This window comes from Peromyscus leucopus, chromosome 2, assembly GCF_004664715.2.
Source record: "Peromyscus leucopus breed LL Stock chromosome 2, UCI_PerLeu_2.1, whole genome shotgun sequence".
NCBI lineage: Eukaryota > Metazoa > Chordata > Mammalia > Rodentia > Cricetidae > Peromyscus > Peromyscus leucopus.
In genome coordinates, this window is record NC_051064.1 from 98,528,948 (window position 1) to 98,547,448 (window position 18,501).

The window sequence follows — 18,501 nt, forward strand, 5'->3', positions numbered from 1 at the left end:
TAGCATCATTGCCAGAGAGTAGTCTAAGAAATGGATTGTAGATTTTCCAAGCATTGAGGAATTCAGAATGCTCCATAATGGCTCATATTCCACAAAATGGAATTCTGGGAAGTCCAGTAGCAGAAAAAACAAAACAAAACAAAACAAAAAACCAGGAATCAGTTTTAACTCTTTATGTTTGAAATTTAGTTGTCTTAAGAAAGATAACCTAAAGATGGTTTTAATAGTGTCTGAATTTAGATGTAAGGTTTTCTCTGTGTTAAAGGGTTCATTGCTAAACGTCTAGACCTAATGACTCAAAATATTGATGTAATTGTCAGAGTGGCATGGTATTTGTGCTTCTATTAGCAAGGATCAATTATTATATTGTGTGATACTTGAGTCTGCAAAAACTAGCCTTTATTCCACTGGTATTCCATTGTATGACATGCTATGGCTGCTGACGTATGGGGTGGAATGGTATGATTTACTAAACTGAAAGTCAAGTAGCTTCAGATAGGAACACAGGGAGACTTCCTGAGTGCTAATGGCCACCAAAACAGCTCAAGTATTTGGTGGTTGTAGTGAGTTTGGCCAGAAGGTATCCACAATACAGAATCAAATCATGGGAAAAATAAGTAAGTAAGCACAAACAGACTAAAGGCAAGGCAGTACTGAGTAGACTCCACTGCACGCAAAAGGTCTCCGAGGGAGGCTTTTTCATGGATGGCTGCAGATCTGTGGAGAGTGTGAGGTTCATTGATTTCTGTTTGCTGATGCCACCCCCTTTCACAGGTTGACATTAATGGTGGGCCATGTACCACAAAAGAGCAGGGCAATATTCCAAGCCTGGCTTAAAAGAGTGCTCAGATTACAGAGCTTCATTTTAATATTTTATTTTTTGCTCATTCACAGAGAGCTTTAGAATCAGCTCATGTAAGACCCAGACTTCAAAGGGAGCTCATTCTTGTTTGACAACAGTTGCATCCATTTCACCGACTCTTTGACCTTTGAATAACATGCACTCCAGTCAGAGCTGTCAACTGTCTGTAAAAGAATCCATGCAGATCAAGGACTGGATACTTTTAAAAGCACATCTAAAGAATGGGGCCTTGCTAATTTTGTTTTTCCAGGAATGATTTTTGGGAAAAGCCAGCAGCTGCTGTAGTCTTAGTAAGATAGAATGTAGGAGAGTGGGAACTGGGCCTCGACTTACAGTGTGATTGTGTACCCTTTATTGCAAGATGTACATGATGCTCTCAGCCATTCACATCAGCATTTTCCTCCAGCTGCATTTAATTTTATCTCATTCTGATTGATCATGATTATTTGACTATAAAAGTAAAAAAAAAAAGTACTGGAGAGATGGCTCAGCACTTAAAGCACTTGCTGGAAGGCAAGGGGACCAGAGTATGGATTCCAGAATCCACAGAAAGCCAGGTGGGCATGGTAGCTTGCTTATAATTCTAGCGCTAGAAGGCTGAGACATCTGATCAAGCTGCCTAGTGAGACTAGCTTTATTGGTGAGTTCTGAGTTTTATAAAGAAACCCTGCCTCAAAAAGTAAGGTAGAGAGTAATGAAGGGACATTCCCAAGTTTTCTTTGGTATGTTTCAAGTAGTTCTGATGCTCTTAAATTTTGCAGAAAAAAGTCTAGAAGTATGGTTTGATTTAGGCAGGATCTGGTTGGCAAACTAGCATTACAGAGTCAACAGTATAATTGCTTCTGTTTCTATAGAATTGTAACAGTAATATCATCTTCCACCTATGTAGTCCTACCTTCTTAAGAATGCAAAGGAGTATCTTTTTCTGTATGAACTTGTTACCCAAATGCATCAATTCAGCATGGGATGTTGAGTGTGATTTCAAATTGCAGATGAAAGGGGCATGAATGTGGTGATGCTGTGGTAATCATATTATTGGAAGTACCTACATTTGGGATAAATAGGATATGGCAGGCTTCTAGTAGCTGTAAACTAAGGGGCATCTGTGTCGCCATTTTTTCATCTACACAGAAGGGTCAATAACAATCAGTACTTACCAGGGTTATTGTGATGACTGATTGTGTTAAAACACATAGAACACTGACATGGTAATGCTGCCACATGCTGAACTCACAACAATGCCTTTTTATCCATTGGTTTTAATTTCAGTCAGCTAAGTTTGAGTTGAAATGTCCCCTGTCTCTTGCTAATTGTGCATTCTCTGTAATAACAGTAGTATTTAACACAGCTACTATTGGTTGAATAATGACTTTTGTATTTGACATTATATGGGCTCCTTTATCTGCACTGATTCTCATTTCATGCTTTAGCTTTCTGAACTAAATGGTTATATCCATTTTGGAGATGACCAAGCTAAAGTTTAGAGAAGAAACTTATCATAATAATGGTTAGACTGAGAGTTAAAACTGATTTGCTGAACTCTTGGTTCCCTGCAAAGGCTCCTTAGAGCTAGTTTTATTAATTGTAACAGGAATAACAATAGCACTTTGTGAGGATTGCTGCTTGTCCTGTCACTTACTGGGCATTCTTGACATGACACATAGTGATATTGTCATCTCCAGCTATGTGTTGTTTTTTTTTTTTCAGTTAGAAGCCTCATTTTCTATTATTCCTATCTTGTATGTGTTAGAGATGTGAAGAAAATTCTGAAGAAGAAATTCTTGCCTTTTCAAAAACTTTAGACTCACACATATCATCTACTATAGTGCATAACTGGTTACCTGTGTGTCTGTGCACCTTCATTTACCCTATGAATGTAGGGGCACTAAGTCTGGATGCTTGTAGGAAAATCACAAATGTTCAATTCATGGGCTTTAATATGAAAACCTCTTGGCCCAAAAGTTTTGCTTTTCTGTTTGTTCTGAAAGTTGTTAAGGAAACTGGTTCAGCTAAAGCCAAGCATTTATGAATCAAATATGTTTGGATGGTAGGGCGGAGTACTCTTTATACATTCATTTTTGGCACTGAAAAGCAACAGCAGTTTTAGACTGGGGTGTAAAGATGTAATGTATTCCATGCAGTCTCAGCTTGCATTTCTTGCCTTAGCAAATGGAAGCACTTTGTAAGTCGGGCTTTGGGACTCCACCCCTGTCTTTCCTTCCATAGTCAGATCTTCCATATAAATGATCAGCATCTATTTCCTTCAGCTATTTTATTTATTTATTATTTATTTATTTATTTATTTATTTATTTATTTATTCCCTAGCTTCCTACAATATAAGCTCCACTCTTTCCACCTATCTCAGAGGAGTGCAGTGATTTCATATTGTGGTTATGTCTGAATATAGCCCCTAGGCACATCTGTTTACCTAGAACCACTGCCATCTACTTCATAGACTGAGAGCCTTGAGGGAATTGTCCTGCTGGGCCCTCAGCTTCATGGCCTTGGAGCCATGAGGGATTGTCATGCTGAGCCATGTTTTAAAGTCTGCATTCCAGTGATTGGTTAGCAGGAACAAAATACCAAAAATGGAACCTTCATTTTTCTTTAACACTTCCCTTTTTGTGCTCTTCATATTTTTATTACATTTATGTCAAGTTATTATCAACATTCTTTTACACATTTTTAGAGTTCTTATTCTCTGTGACATAAAAAAGTAATAATTTAATTTATCTTTATAAAATGTGAGGAATTTATAAGTAGAATCTTTTCTTGAAAGACCTTTGACATAAGTAGTTCACATAACAAAATGTTATATAATTCTGATTTTTAATTTTATGTTACAATTATTAGACATAAACTGTGATATAAGGGTTAAATTGTAAGCCTGAGTTTTTAATAATACTTTATTTAATGTCACTTAACTTTTTTTCTAAAAGTCATACTAAAGAATAGCTGTTTTTTTTTTTTCTTTTCAACTTGCCTAATGCTCTCTCATTGAAATTTGGCTGAACTCTTAAATTACTTTATGTTTCTTAATCATCGGCATAGAGAACACACTATCATGGTAGATGTCCTGGTCTGCTGGCTTTTCCAGCCCTTATGCCCCATTATCCATGTTGTTTCCTGAACCTTAGGTGTAGTAGTTTTGTTGTAAATATGCCAATTAGGGCTGGGCACATCCAAAGTTGTGTTTGTTCTCAGCATTTGACTAGTTTTGGTTTTCTATAATGTTTTCTATCTGCTGCAGAAAAAAGTTTCTTTGATGAGTGGTGAGATCTATACTTATCTGTACATATAAGGATAGTATTTAGACTACAGGTAGAAATCACTGGTTTAAGAAAGTTGCAGTAGTGAGTTCTCCCTTAGGTTCCGTGGCCTTACCAGCCATGGGTTCTTGAGTAGGTTTACAATACTGGCATGAATTCCTTTGTATTTGAATAGGCCTTATAGTATAATTAGATTGCCACTGCTTATGCCCAAGATACAAGTGCCCAAGATACAAGTACAAGATACTACTTATGCCCAAGATACAAGTACTTTTTTGGTGCATCTTGCCATTCTGGTCATTGTTGTGGTTCCCATGAAATCTCAACAATATAGTCACAGAAACAAAATCTGAAATATGACATGCCAGTTGATGTGCGGATGTGGATGAGAAGAATCTCACAAGGTGAGATGCACTGCTAGATGTACAGCTATAGGCAATTAATGTACTGAGAGGTGAAATCAGTTCTCTAGGGACAAATCCCCTGATAGGTTATTCAATCCAAAGTGGTAGTGGTTAGCCCCAAGTACACATACACGCAAGCAACAGTAAAGGGACTCAGCTTGTTGTAGTTGTAAATTTATATGTATATATATAAACTGGCATCTAAGTGTGGTAGTTAAAATTATTAGTATTTTATATTTAGAATAGTGCATGTACATTTCAACTAACATACATGTTTAATACTTAACATTCTTAGAATTTTTGCCACCATATTAGATCTCAGTTGTTCATCTATATTTGGAAGTGAATATTGTATTTATATTATTGGAAATGTTGTAATGTGTAGATATGATGGACACCCTCAATATCAGGTTGTCATTGAGACACTTAAAGTTGATGTTGGAATAGTTAGTGCTTAAATCGTTACTAGTTAAAGATGAGACTGGCCATGTTATGATTTTTGCTGAATACTGTTACCATATATTCCTAATTGAATTTTGTTTTAGGAATGTAGAAAATGTTGAGAGGCTGAGATGCTAAGTGACTGTCCAAGGTCACATGTCTACTAATCTTGGTGGGAGTTAAATGATGAAACCTGGGCTTTTTTAGCCATGTTAGTCCTCCGAGCCACTCAGTAAGTATTCATGGATTAAATGTCTCAGTCCTTCAATGACCTGAATTTAATGATGAAGGTAAATATTAGAGTTTAAATTATGTTTCAGGAGACTGAGACTGGGGAAGAATGAGGGAGAGTATGTGGGAACCAGCATGTCAGTGAGGAGGCCCCGAGATCTGTGTCCATGTGTTCCCATGGCAGCCTGTCTTTATCCTTGTCACGGGACATTGTGTTTAGTTGGATGTGTTTGTTTGTTTCTCTCTAAACTGTAAGCCTTTGGAGAACAGGAACGAAGTCAATTTCACCATTGTGTTTGCTCCCTCCCTCTCTTGCTCTCTCCCCTTTCTTTCCCACTTCTCTCCTGTCTCGTAATGAAATCTAACTACATTCTCCAGGCTGATCTTGAACTCCTGGACTTCAGACTATAGTCCCATCCCTCTAAGTAGTGGAGATGACAGGCATGCACCATCACATCACACCAGGCAATCTTTTCTCTTTAGTTCAGGAAAGGGTAATGAGTAGTTCTTTATTACATGCTGAATGATGAGTGGGTGAGCTGCATCATCTATGTGAGTGAAGCTGGTACGTAGGACATGGCAGACGGAGGTATGAATGTGAGTGAAGGTGTGAAAATTCACCCCCTGTGTAGGAAACAGTCAGAAATATGGATTAGAAAGAGCAAGGTAATGTATCATAATCTTGCAAAGGGTTAAATTAGCCATGTGTGCTGGTGTTCCATTGTCTTAGCTGGGTTTCTATTGCTGTGAATAAAAAAAAATATAATAATAAAAAATTTAAAAAAAGATAAAATGCTTACCAAAAATGATTTTGGAGGAAATGCCTTTCTTTCTTTTTTCTTCTTTCTTTCTTTCTTTCTTTCTTCTTTCTTCTTTCTTTCTTTCTTTCTTTCTTTCTTTCTTTCCTTCCTTCCTTCCTTCCTTCCTTCCTTCTTTCTTTCTTTCCTTTTCTTTTCTTTCTTTTTTCTTTTTTTTTTTTTGTCTTACAGCTTGTAGTCCATCATCCAGGGAAGTCAGGGCAGAAACCTGGGGGTGGGAACAGATGCAGAGGCCATGGAATAGCACTGCTTATTGGCTTGCTCCTTTTGGCCTGCTTTCTTAGGAACACTAACCTGGGGTGGTAATTCCCACAGTGAGCTGGGCCCTCCCACATCTATCATCAATCAAGAAAGTACCCCAGAGGCCAGTATGATGGACACATTTTCTCATCTGAGCTTCTTTCTTCCCAAAAAGCTCTAGCACTCTATCCAGTTGACAGAACACTAGCAGCACATCTGTATGAAAGTTCTGTTATGCAGTTTTGGAGTGTGTTTTCTGAATACAGGAGCAAAGGACTGAGAGATAGCTGTATCTTGAGAACAAAAATTACTCTTTATATTCTCTTTCTGCCGTCAATAGCTGGGTGACAGTGAGCATGTCATCATCACTTCATTGTCCCACCCATTGCATAGGCATTTTGTAGAGGTGCTTAATAAGGTAGTTAGCATCATTACATTTTTTTTTTTTTTTTTTTTTTTTTTTTTTGGTCGGAAGGTTTGAGGAATTTAAAGTATGGCTTGCAAAAGCCCTAACACTCATCAATACTTATTGCTCAGACTTCGACATAAACTTAGCATTTAGGGAATAGAAGGCAGGGTCCCTGAGCTTTTAGGCAGAGAGGCAGCTCTGTGGTTTGGAATGGCTGGCAACTTGGAATAGAACTGAGCTAATGGCTGGGGCTGGGGAGAGGGAATGGCAGTGTCCTTTTAGGAGGCATATTTGAACAGGGAGACACAAGGAGTAAGGAAGAGGCCTTGGTCTTAGTGGAGTTCTGAAGCATGGAGCAATCCTGATGGTTCTACTCCTGCCTGAGAGGGCCTGACATGGAAGTGCTTGACTCTGAAACCTTCAGTGCTGTGCTAGGATACAGACATCATAAGCAGATCCATATTTCCACATGCGATAGAGTCTGCATCTACTGCTTTTCTCTTGCTGTGTCTGGATAGGGCTCATCTTACTGCTTGTAGAACTAAGGAAGGAACTAACATATCATGACAGTCCAGAAGTAGAACAAAGAAAGAATTGCCATTGCACTGACTGCTTCTGGAAGAATGTCACGTTTGGTGGGGCTTTTTTTTTTTTGTTGTTGTTTGTTTGTTTGTTTGTTTGCTTTTTCTTTCTTGTATTGGGTGGCGGGTGATGATATTAAGTACCTTTGTTCTTTCCTTTCTTTCTATAAACCATTCCAGGGAAGGTAGCATTTGTGTAGCCTGACTGGTACAATACTGGGTTACAATGTGTATGCACCCTAATGTGCAGATGTAGAGAACCTGTCTGGTTCTCTAAACCTCACACATTTTGCAAAGTCTGCTATATGTCCTGCTTTCAGGAGACCTTTAAAAGAAAGCATATTCCGTCCAGATGTTAGCACTAGAATGCAAGTCTAGAAGGTTCTAGATTCTGCAGTAGCAAAGTGCCTAATAATCAACTCTCTCACAATCACAGAACAAGAGGTGTCTGAGCTAGGACTTGAAGGATGAACAAGGCTGTATCAGTCGTTAAAGGGCCACTACAGCACATGGCAGAATGGAGGTATTGCAAAGTCTTGAGCATAGGTCAGACATAGGTCACATGCCTAGGACATGTAAAGAAAAGAAGTCAGGATCTTACATGATGTACTCAAGTTCTAGTCTAGGTGGGTGTATCAAGACTGTAGTTGTAAACTCTGGCCTAATACTTGTATACTAGTATAATACTTGATACTAATGTAATTTGGGGCAAGAACTTCAATTTTTCTGTCCCTTAGTTTCCTCATAATTATAGGAAATGCCTCATCAGGAGAATTTGAAAAACAATACAAAGCAAGTCACACAGTATCTGACATAGCAGTTTTTATTAATATTAATCATGATATGTCACTCTATAATTAATAACTAATGGTAACCAATAACCAGAAATTCAAACAAGGTGTATGTTGCTGGGAACTGAATGCTTCTGGGACATGTATCTCATTGATAAGTGTTCGTTAGGCATATTAAATAAATTAATTTTCCATTTCAGGTTTTAGTTCTATTTACATACTTAGGCAGTGTCTGTCCTCCAGAACCTCAAAGACTAGAGACAACTAGACCAGGAAATAAATCACAGAATAAACTCTACTGGAGTGGACGGATACTTGAGCTGTGGGAATGGAGTGGTGCCATCCAGATTGCTGACACAGTCAGGGTCTTGAGTCATCTGGAGAGTTATAGCATCCTCAGTGCAGCTCTTCAGAGCAGCTGCATCTGCAGAGTGGAGCGGAGGGAACACTGGTGCTGGGAACTGTCAGACCTCCCAGGCCATGCTGAGCCTCAGGATGCAAGCCAGGTAGATTTGACTGAGTCTGGCGAGAGACTAAGTGAGGGGGAGGAGGAGACCTGGCCTTCCAGACACTGGCTACACTAAGTCCATGTCTCTGGGTGCCACTTCTGCTTCATGTGTTGTCACAGAGCCCCATGTGCACTGTGCATGGAGCTGTGGCCCATGCCATCTCCAGCTGACTTATATGTAACACACGATGATGAGCATGTTTATATAACGTGTGGCTGGGGGAAGTCACAGAAGCCTGGGACTTCCCATTTCCATCCCATCTTAAAAATGCTTGTTAAGCAAAGGGTATAATTCATTTTATCAAACTGCTGAGATGTTGTGTCGGCCCTTGAATCAAAGGCATTCCACGAGTGTTTTCTTTATTACAAGCCTTAAACTTTAATTAGAATTTGATTACAAGATCCCGAAGGCATGAGTGAGAAGAGCAGATGGAATAGCAAAAGCAGCTTAGAGAAGGGGGAGTCAAGAGTTTTGCCCGTTAATAGCACAAAGGGTGAGCAGGAGGCTGAATGATTAGGTTGTCTTTCTACTCTGATCCCCTTTCAAGTCTATATAAGCTAGTTGTATTCTTGGTCCAAAGATGAAGAATCTTATAAATTAGGATTTTGTTTTGTTTTGTTCAGTCGTAGTTATCAGAGTAGGACTGTAAATAGAAAATGTGTTAGAGAAACCATAACAAGGTGTTATGTTTTTTCTAGCATTTCTTGTGGCCTGTTCTACACAGTAGGGACTTAAATCATGGTCAGACTTGAACTAAAGGAGCTTGTGTCTTCTCATAAGTAAGCATCAAATGAATGCTGGAGGGGGTTTTCTTAGGGATGGATGGGGAAGGTAATCCAGACTGAACAGGTCTATGGGAATGTGGGGTGTTCTGTGATGCGCACCTGTGAGCCTCTGTGACCCTGGCTGCACAGACCCTGGCTGTTTACCCTCAGGAGTCATTATACAGGAGCTTTGGAACATTCTGAACTGTCTGTCCTTCAGCCACACAATGAGGCAGGCGAGGCTGCACCTCTGCTCCTGAGGCATGCTCAGGATGGTCTCCTGCTGGGATAAACAGTTCTTGTTGCTTTTGTTTCCAGTTTTTCTTTTCTTATAGAAATTTTATATTTAGCATCCCTTTTCCCCTTAATTACAAGTACAATGAGAAAAAGCCAGACAATAGAGAAAATGAAAAAGAAGAAAAAAATATAATAGAACATTAACTAGTTCAGTCCCTGCTAGGCTACAACTTCTAATTTTTTTTTAACATCTGGATTGATAGTTGATAGTCAGTATTTATCATTTTGATTGTAATAATTCACTAACTTGTTTAAATCATGTATAATCTCAGACTCACCTCCTTTGGTGCTTTGTAGTTATTTCTGTACATGTGCTCTCTTAGTTAGGGTTACTACTGCAGTGGTAAAACACCATGACCAAAAGCAACATGGAGAGGGAAGGATTTCTTTTGGTTAACACTTCCACATCATAGTCCATCACTGAGGGAAGTCAGAGCAGGAACTCAAACAGGTCATGGAGTCAGGCCTGATGCAGAGGCCATGGAGGGGTGCTGCTTATTGGTTTGCTCCTCATGGCTTGCTCAGCCTTTTTTCTTATAGCACTCAGGACCACCCACCCAGGATGGCACTACCCACACATCAATCATTATTATGGAAATGCCCCATAAGCTTTCAGACAGGCCAGTCTGGTGGGGGCATTTTCTCAGTTGATGTCCTCTCTTCCCAAATGACTCTTGCCTGTGTCAAGTTGATATAAAACTAACAGCACACATGCTGAAAGAGAATGGTTCTGATTGCCCTACATCCATGTCCTCAGCTGAGGCCAAGAAGACAGACAGCATAGGCTCTTCTCAGTTCTCACTGCATGCAGCTGACCTTTTTGTGTCTATTAGTGCAGTGAATTCTCATTCTTATGTGTTTGGTGGTGATTTCACTGTTTAAAGTGAAGTGCTGAGGGAACCTAGTGATTTTGAGTGCCAGATGGTTATAGAGTACTTATAGGATAACTCCATAAGAGATAAACTTCCTTTGGGCAGGAGGTCAGTGATTATTGGTTGTGAGTTCATTGTTAATGGATCAAGAATATAAACTTTATGAGGCATTTTTAAACACAAGCACAGAAAACAAGGTTGTATTGATTGGTTGATTAATATGTAAGAAGAATCTCAAAGGAACCCATTGCTTTGATTCTACTAAGAGCCACAGGTTGGCATTCCCTGTGCCCTGACTTGGTATTCTTGGAGACTGTTTGTATGTGGATATTTATTATATATATTGAGAACTAGCTGCAACATGTTCTGTTATTTTGTAGTGTGTGTGTGTGTGTGTGTGTGTGTGTGTGTGTGTGTGTGTTGTGCTTATATATAAAGGTTATGTTAGACAGCACAGGATTCTGGATTCTGGGTTTTGTAAGTTGTCAGTTGTGTTACCCTTTAGTCAATTTGTTCTTGCATCTGTTTATCATTGTTAGCCTGCTGTCTGCTGTGCTACAGGCTTGACCCTTTCTCTGGCATTTTGACATCAGTGAGAGATGGAAGGGCCAAGCAAAGAGAGAAGCCAGAGTCCTTCCTGCTCCTTCCCTCTGTCTTGGGAAGCACCCCTGGCAGTGGCCACACTGGTTCTCCTGCTCTCTGTAGTCTGTCTTCTGTATTGACCTGGATATTGAACTCAAGTCATACGTTTTCCCATCATCCTTTCAGCAAAAGTCCCGAAGCCGCTTCCTGCTGTTGCTAATCTCTTCAGTTTCTTCCCCCAAGGAAAGCATGAGAATCAAAGGCCAAAGCAAGACAAGAAATGAAAAAAATAGTAGCAAGAATTTCTCTCCACACAGATTTAAGAGACCAGGAAAGGAAAACTGGGTGGCTCAGACCAAGGCCTGAAAGGCATGTGGCACCACCACCTTGTAGGCACAGGTTAAGCAACTCTAATGCTGAGGATACTTGGAGAGCAGCCAGTTCCTCTCACCCGGAGCCTGTTTGTCTGGAATACTATTCTTCTGAACCTGACAAGCTCAGGCACCGAGAAAAAAAACATCCATTCTGGTAATTATTCTGACAGGGCTCTAACAGTGCCTCCTTCCCAGGAATGTTTTTCTTTTTCTGGTCTCTTTATTCTCCTTTTCACATTAGGGCCCTTTCTCCCCAGTGTGCGAGGTCCCTGTGGGCTCTGCTGTATGCTTTCTGGACTTCCTGTGTTGGCACGGACTTTATTAAAAATGTATATTCCCTGAGACTCAGCTGCACCCCAGCCCCCAAATGTTGATTAACAGCATGGCCTTTGGAGCCAAAACACAATTTTGAAGAACAACAGCACGCATAGAATTGAATATTTATTACCTGCTACACATAAATTGTTCCTCTTCCTTAACTAATGGCAATCACAGCAAAGCTGTGCTTTTACCTTGCTGTGGTACTTTCCTGCCCAATACAGTGGAACACTTCTTTGTCCTCTTATGGATACTGGGGGAGAAGGATTGTCCTGGCATAGCATTCAGGGGGAGGCCAGGTGTGGGTCTACTAGTACAAAACACAGAAACTCTGGCCAGCACAGTGCCCCTGGTACCTGTAGGCCTCTGGGCTTGAGACACTGCTTGTTCTCTGAGATGGAAGGATGCTGCGATGGCATTTAGCCAGCTCCTGGCCCCCGGTGGTTCTGCTGCCACAGAGAATTCTCTTCCCCTCTTCCTTCCATGCCTGTATTTGAGACTTTACAAAAGTATTTCTAAGCAGGCTAGAATCAAATACACTAAGTTTGACAACAGAAACACAGTAGTTAATCTTTACTTGGAGAATAAACTGAAGTGGTGCTCACATACCCTTTGCTGTTTTTGGAATACCCTTGTTAAGATTTTTTTTTTTTTTTTTTTGATCTCCCTACAAAATAGCAGTATTATCTCAAGGGCATGGAGCCAATGTTTTTCATACCTGAAGACTTGGAGATTTGGAGGCATGGATACACAGGCTCCAATATTTCCCTTTCCTCTCTTCCCTATACATGTATATGGTTGGATAGAGACATACATACATCTGTTAAAAACACGTGCTTATGTTTTATTTTATTAATGTTTCTACGTCTTTTACTCTCTCTCTTCCTCTCCCCAGAACCGTATGTCCTTATTCCAGACACAACCCCTGGAAAGGAGGCATAAAAACAAATGGCTGGCATGTGGGCACAGTCTGCATTCCCTCAAACTCTCAGAGACCGGCTTATACTTGGGGTTTTCAGGCACTCTGAACAGGAACGTAACTTTGATTCCTGTTTGAAAATGAGCCTCTTGTTAAGCTTGTGAGAGCCACTGCTGGACATTCTTGGGCTCATGAACTAGAACTTCATGAATCATTTGATCTTATTTGCAACTTTAACCAAATCAGCCTTCACTGGGTTTTGGCTTTCCTATTTGGCTGCTTTTATTCTTGTAATTAGCCCAGTTTCTCTTTCAAATCTCTATTTTCCCCATTCCTTTCTACCTAATCTCTCATTTGTCTTCACATTTCCCTCCAGCTCAGACTGTATTTAAATCTAGCCTCTAAGAAGTGTCTAAAGCTAATACTCATGCATGTACAGGCACACGGGTGGAGAAGCTTGGAAGAGGGAAGAAGAGAAGGAGAGAGGGAAGGAGGAAAAGGGAGAATGAGAACACTACTGTTTTTTCTGGAGATTAAACAGGTTTAGAACTTAGAATTCCACACACACTGATGGACGTTGTGGGACCATGTGGAAGGGGGATGTGAATTTTATAAAATATCAGCCCTCTCTCTACTTGCCCTTCATGAGGACTTGCTTCCGCTGTAAGAGGCCCAGGAGCTGAACTGTAGATAGTTTAGACAGGAAAGGACTGAAGGCATAAGTGCTTCCAGACCCTGGTGATGGAGCCTCAGATACTATCCAAGCTTTCCGGAAAGGAGAGGAGAGGAAGGGCCCAAGGAATATTCATTCAGCAGCCTCTCCCCCAGCTTCGTGGGTTCTTCTCACCGTGTATCCTCAGGACCATGGGAAATACGTTCATATCTCAGTGAACACTCACAGCAATCCAGAGAAGAAGACAGTGCTGTTTCTCATTTATGACCTGACAGTACAAACTCTGGCTGTTGTAGAAACAAACAGAAGATCTAATCAGGATTACAGAGAATCTGGAGTAACTACCCAGCAGAGTGCTCTTCTCTTATCAACACCAGCTTCCTCCTGGTCTGCATGGCCTTCTTTAGCTCAGTTAAAGGAAGTGACTAAGGTTTAAGAAAACTCTGTTGTGCTGAGCATCGTTTTGTGCAATATATAAATATATATAATATATATAAATATATATATATATATATATATATATATATATATATATATGGTGTATTCCCCTACTGAGAACCCCAGCCTAAAGAAGATATCCTTAGGACCTAGAAAGCCATGCCATTCTATGGTCATTAGGGCACAGAGGTTGACTAGGATGTGAACCTAGATGTGACTGGAGAATGTTTCCCATGAGCACTCTGTTAGCTGTGCCATCATCACCAGATCCATAGTACTAGGTCAAAATTAGTTGATACAATGTAGTCTTTTCTAACCTCTTTGCACTTCTCATAGAAGTAGGGTTTAAAGTAGAGGTACAGCTGATTTTTTGGTTTTAATTTCTTTGGAAGCAAAGATAATAACAGCAGTGATGCTAATGTAGTATCTATGAATATCACACAGCATCTCGTCTTCATGCATGTTTGGCTTTATGGCAGCTCCATGACTATTTCCCAAGATTTATATCTGCATAAGTTTTTAGGGAAGTTGAGTCACTTGCCTGTCCATTTCATAACTAGTACTTGGAGGAGTAGGGATTTATATATATAACTTAATATCCCACAAGTTTACAGCTTTTATTTCAGCTTATGGGACCTGGATCCCCAGAAGCAGATGCAGGGACTTTAAGTGGTACCTAAGGTGATTTATAGGAGTTGAGGGACTGAGAATTAAATAAGACCCAGTTCCATAATGAAGAAGTGATCCCCTTTTAAATTGTCTTACAACCTTTCTGAATATACCAAGGAGGAAGTCTTGGTGTTGATATATCTTTTACAACTTTCCAAGGGAGAATATGGTTGGACCCTAAGGCTTAGGCAGGTAACAGTATCTATAAAAACAGAATGAATTTATTCTCTGCATTTTTAGACCCTCTTAAAATGTTGACATGTTTGTAAAACATGTATATAAAAGAGTGTATTGAACACACATATAAAGTATAAAGAATAGTATATGGACATGGATGTATTAAAACCTATTGAAAAGTTAGACAAATTTCAGGTAGACATCTTTCTCCATCAGCACTTTTTCCTCTCTTTCTCACTAACAACTGTTAGGCCATTCATACACACTGTCACCTACCTCCAGACCTTACTCATTGATGCCTGTTGTCCCAGGAATGTCTGGGACCACTCACAGTGCCCTTCATCATCACACCTTCTTTGTCTCCTTTGGTCTGGGATAGTTTCTTGGTCTTTACTTCACTTTCTTGACTGTGACCTTTTGAAGAGCTCTGTTGGATGCTTTGCAGTTTCCCTCCTTTAGAGTTTGTTTGCTGTAAGCCCAGGCTCTGTGTGTTGGTGGGAAAATCACAGAGGAAATGTGCTATTCATATTTTGGCAAAGCAGGAGGCATAGTGCTGACTTACACCACCCTGGGATTAACCACTCTAGGCCTTTGTGTAAAGTTTGTCTTCTAATATCATCCCTGTAATGTTACTTTTCTTCCTTTGTGACTAATAATTACTATATGGGAAGATACTTTAGGACTGTGTAATTGTAATACTTCTTAACAGCCTTTTGTCCACTAATTTGAGCACCATTGTTAATGCCTGTGGGTTAGAGAGATGGTACTTTTCTCTGTTTATTGTCCTTCTAGACTTTTTGACTAGATCTCTACCACGAGTTGTATCTCCTTGCCTCACATCTATTTGTTCAATTACTTATTTGCATCAGGTTTCATATATATGTGCACACACACACACACACACACACACACACACACACACACACACATATTCTTATTCTGTTCTATGGGATATTATTCCACTGCTGTCATTATTTTGTCATGTACATGGGCCAGGATTGAAAACCCCTTCATGTTGGCATCTCTGTCCTTTTCCAAATCCTCATCTTGGGGCCACATCTGTGCTCTTTGGACCCACCGGGCACTGACGCTATGTTGTGCTTCCCTCTCAGGCCCTGAAGAAAGTATACTCTCACAGCTGTGTAGCCTTTCCCTCTGTCATTCTGTTACTCACTATGATCTGAGCTCTACGTACCCTTCATACCTCCAGGGTGTGTACAGCAGAAAGGCTCAAACTTCTGTTCTTGTAGAACCCAAGAAGACATCAAATGGGAGGCACAGCCTACTATATAAGTGCTGACAGTCCTGGAGAAGGGTACCTGGGGGCTCCTGGAATGAGCCCAGTCAATTCTTAGAAGCAGGGTGCTTGGTTTTTCACAACTAGAAACTTAGATTCCCGTTTGTTTGGTTTTCCCACTATCTTAAGATTTTTCTATATTGGCTCAACATTTTCTTTAGATCTCTGAGGGGGGCCAAATGAAGAAGTCTGTATTCCAGATGTACCCCTTGGCTTGCAACTTCTTCAAAAATAGTCTTTCTGGGGTAACTGTATGTGGTTTGGTTTTCTGCTTTGTTTGTCAAAATCTAGCTGGCCATTGTGCATTGGCATGGGGCTTTTTCAAAGTCATCTTCTGCCGCCAAGTCTCGGGTTCCAATTCTGTGCTAGCTTACCCTGTCGAGCCTGTTGCAGTTTAACATTTTACTGAATATGGGCTGATTCTTGATATCTGGCACACTGACAACAAAGTCCTCAGAAGCCTGCTGTAAATCTCATTTGAATTATTCTGAACATTTTTTAAATTTCTCTCTTCCTACCCCAACCTTTATTTTGTCATTCACTCAGCTTTGGAAGCAATATAACTAAACCTTCATCATTCTGCCTATTTTATAGATGCAGAAATTAAGACGGGGGAAGTTTTTAATTTATCAAGTTACATAGCACAATGGCCATTTGAACCGAGCAGTGTTACTGTAGAGGCCACACTCTTCATCTGTACAAAATAACAGGAGTGCTTATCAGTGTTATAGCTGATTTGAATGACAAGCTGCCAAGGAAAGGCAGAGTTCATCAGCCAGAGTTCTTCCTAGAGGGGCTCATGGCTAATTTCTTCTCATGAGTTGACTCGACAGTGTCAATTTTCATTTTCAGTACTACCAAGATCCTACATGATGCTTGTGGAAGACTCGGAGGGGTTTTGAAAGCATCTTCCCTTACAGATTAGTAGCTCTTTCTTGTGTTAAAATACTTTCCTGGGTGAAGTCAGCAGCGTCACAATGGCAGGAGTTCACACTGAGACACCCTTTACAAATATGGCCATGTAAGGGAGCCCATGCCTCTGAAAGTTAACAGATCGGACCTCTGCTCACAAAGCCAGGGACATGTTCTGTTTTTGGATGTGGTCCTAGAGGTCATCTGCTTCTGCAGGAGGCTTTGTTCAGCTGTCCCAGCAGATAGGCCCTGCCCAAGCAACACCTAGGAAGGGGATTCTTCTGTGGGCCTTTTTTCCTCTTATTTTTTGCCAGCTGGTGTTTTTTATTTTAATGCAAAGCCACTGGCAACTGTCCTGGGATGACACAGCAGTGCCTGGTTGACAGTCTTGTTCTTTGCTTCCTTTTGAGGGTAATTTGGGTTTGGGATGATGGATTAAGCTGTGTGTGTGTGTGTGTGTGTGTGTGTGTGTGTGTGTGTGTGTGTGAGAGAGAGAGAGAGAGAGAGAGAGAGAGAGAGAGAGAGAGAGAGAACAAGCTTAATCCTTGGTACTGAAGGTCTTAGTTCAATCAATACAACTAGAAGACTTTGTGAGGGTCCTTGGGAATTTTGATACCAAAAAGTGCAGTTGTTGTAGTTAAGAAAGTGTGGACCTTGGAATCGGACTTTTCTGGGTGTGAGCCCATAGGCTCATTTATCTGAGTCTGTTTGTTTGTTTGCTTTTAATTTTTAAAATGAGAGCATTGATTCCCCTGTGGGTTCTCATGAAGGTTAATGAAATAATTCTTGTGGAGCCCTTTAGTCAAATGTCTGGCATGTAGTAAACACTCAGTGAATGGTAGTTATTACTGTTATTATTAGAATAGCCCTTTTATTACTTTATTGGCTTGTACACTGGTTCCTTAGTGAGCTCCAATTGTGGATTCTCCCAAAATAGCCAGAAGCTGATTTAACTTTGATCTCTTGTCCAACTGTTGTTAAACTATGCTTAATCAGCATTCCCTGTTGCCTACTTCCTAATTAACTAACTATTTATTAAACAAGCATTTTTGGGATATTTTCTATGTGCCAGGGACTGCTTTAACCTTTGCACATATAAGAGTGAGCTGTGAGATTTCACTGTTTTGTTTCCTATTTCAAACCAAGCCTGTATCATTGTTTTCTCATCTCTGCCCCTGTCACCATGTTTTGGGCTGATACCTCCTGTGACCTGAAGATAGCTCTACCATGTATCAAGCTGACAGATATCTGTCCTCAGTGTAAATCTTAATCTGATGCTAGCTCTCTTCTTTCAGGGAGACCCAGGCTTTTCCTTGGCCCATGAGTTGGGCTTCTCCAAAGATATTGTATAATATGAGGAAGGGATGCTTTTGGCATCATATGGGAAAGGCTGTAGATGCAGCTGAACATTCCATGGCATGCAGGAAAGCCCCTGTCCCTGCACCATCAAAACCTATCTGATCTAAATGTTGAGGATGAGTTGAGAACCCATACTTCAGTCCCCCAGATGGAGAGATATGAGCTTGCTCCCTGGTTTCAGGAGGACTTTTGAGAAACTGTCAGGGGTAGAGTGTGCTTATAAAGTGGAGCCACAGCCTCTGTGGCCAGTCATTTGATTTTGATTTGTTGGGAGGAAAGTAAGCAAGATGCAGA

The 18,501-nt window shown here is 40.4% G+C and overlaps 1 protein-coding gene across 1 annotated transcript in view; it reads left to right on the forward strand.

Annotated features, from left to right (window-relative positions):
- Fggy (FGGY carbohydrate kinase domain containing) overlaps nt 1-18,501 on the forward strand; it is a 398,183-nt gene that overhangs the window by 93,135 nt on the left and 286,547 nt on the right.